Source organism: Nicotiana tomentosiformis, unplaced genomic scaffold (genome assembly GCF_000390325.3).
Source record: "Nicotiana tomentosiformis unplaced genomic scaffold, ASM39032v3 Un00003, whole genome shotgun sequence".
Lineage (NCBI taxonomy): Eukaryota > Viridiplantae > Streptophyta > Magnoliopsida > Solanales > Solanaceae > Nicotiana > Nicotiana tomentosiformis.
In genome coordinates this window covers 750,912-753,376 of record NW_027174562.1, presented here as the reverse complement: position 1 = coordinate 753,376, position 2,465 = coordinate 750,912, and positions in this window count along the sequence as shown.

Here is a 2,465-nt window from a genome sequence, read left to right as displayed (position 1 = left end):
AATGTTGGAAGCATAAGTTGAAAGAGTTAACAAGAGTTTAGCTTTTGTGTAGACAACTGTGTAATGGAGTTTTGACGGTTCTAATAGCTTCGTATGGTTATTTCGGACTTAGGCATATGTTTGGATATTGATTCGAAGGTCCGTAAGCTTGTTTGGCGCTTTTTGGTGAAAGTTGGAAAGTCGAAAGATTAGAAGTTTGAGAGGTTTGATCAAGCGTAGAAAGTTTTGGTACCGGGTTTCGATTTTGGTTCCTGGAGTTGGAATAGGTCTATTGTCTCATTTGAGACTAGTGTGCAAAATTTGAGGCCATTCGAAGTTTATTGGATGCGGTTCAGCAACATTTTTAGAAGTAGGAAGTTCATTTATTTCATTAGGCTTAAATTGGGGTGTGATTCATGATTTTGATGTTGTTTGATGTGATATGAGGCTTCGACTATGTTTATATTGTGTTTTAGGACATGTTGGTATGTTTGAATGATGTCCTGAGGGCCTTAGATGCGATTCAGATTCAAATTTGGACTTAAGGAAATGTTGATTGCTTCAAGTCTGATGTAAGAGCACCTACGAGGTGCTGGCAGCAGGTGCGGCAACTTGTACGCTTCTGCGAGGTTGGATTGGTTGATGAGCGGTTATAGATATGAAGGGGTTCCTGCATAAGCAGATGCACTTCTGCGTACGAAGGTATACAAGAGCGGGGTTTGGCTGGACGCGGGAAACACGAGACCGTAGATTCGGTCAGTTGAGCACAGAAGCGAGAATGGGTGTATTTTTGGAAATCCCTAAGTGCGAATGTGGCCGCAAGTACGTAAGGTCAGGGACTTAAGTGAAGCTCGCAAGTGCGAGATTTTGACCACAAAAGCGATGATTTTGATCATAGATGCGATTTCACTAACAGATCTTATATCTCGAGGGGTTTCGAATTTTTCTCATTTTTGGAGTTGTGGAGTTCAGCTAAGGGAAATATGTGGAGTACTTTTCATCATAATCGAAGCGGTAACTGATGATTCATCATTTTTATTGATAAATATTGATTATTACACGTAGTTTATGTGATTTTGAAGTGAAATTTGGTGGTTTTAGACTATGTTGTTGGAGAGTGAGATGTGATGACTTGAGGGTCAATTTGTGGTTGGAATTAAATAATTTTGGTATGTTTGGACTCGTAATTGAATAAGTGTTCAGAATTTGTGAATTTTGTCGTGTTCCGAGGTGCGGCCCGGGGTTGACTTTTTGATTTTTGTTAAAGATCTTAGCTTTACATATGGAATAAATTCCCATAGCACGTATTGATTATATTAAGTTGATTTTACTAGATTCTGGTCGTTTGGAGGTCTATTAGTGAGGCAAGGCTTGTTGGAGTATTGATTTAAGCATTTTGAGGTATGTAACATTTCTAAACATGGAATTGAGAGTATTTATCATTGGAAAACAGTTTATTTGTGTTACGTTGGGGTGAAACACATGTTAGGTGATAGGCGTGTGGGCGTGAACCGTGCTAATCATAATCCGGGTTGATTTTTTTACTGCGTTGCTTTCAAGTCTTGTGTTATCCGTGTAATTACTACTTGTTAGAGTAATTGCATTTTGATTCATGTTAGAAATCATGTTTAGGTTATGTGCATATTCGATTGAGACCTAATGACACTATTTACGTTGTTTGAGTTATATGCATTAACAGTAATTTTACACTTAGTCATGGTTCTTTGTTTACATATCATATCTCAGTCTATGTTCATCATTCATTGTTACATCGCATGTTATCATTGATGGGCTGAGTGGTATGAGATTGTGAGCCCTTGAGACTTGAGAGATTGGTAATTGAGGTGGGCCTTAGAGCCGTGTTGAGAGTGTTATTTTTGATCGGCCTGCACGAAGCAGCAGGCCATATTGGCTTTATTACTATTATTATTATGTGGATTGGGTTGCATGCCGCATCAGGCTTTATTGGCTTTGATTAGCGCTTGGGCAGGATCCGCCCCTGCGGAGTCTGACATATCAATAGTTAGAGCAGGCACAATGATATGTACATGTGCATTGGTGAGGGGCATTGATGCCAGGCACTTGTACAATGATGAGTGATTGCGTGCGTATGATGAGTGGGCATTTGAGATAGGCAAATTGAGTATTTTTAGAGTGAGAGTATCTAGGAATATCACTGTGAAATCATTCATTTGACATGCATACTTGACATGTAGGCATAGAGATGTACCATTCCTTATGCTAGTTGTAACTGACTTGTTCCTATCAGTTTTGGGCTTCAATTGTTGAACTTTAAATCATGTCTAAATTTTTGTAATATGAATGAGCCGACTATGTTAATTCCTTTATGTTATTTATTGTTATTGTCATTATTTTACTTATGTTTTCATTACATTGGAAGTTGACTGTCTTCTTCTAAGCTCGTGGTTACGTTCAGCCCAAGGTTAGTTTTGTTACTTATTGAGTACATGGGGTCGATTGTACTC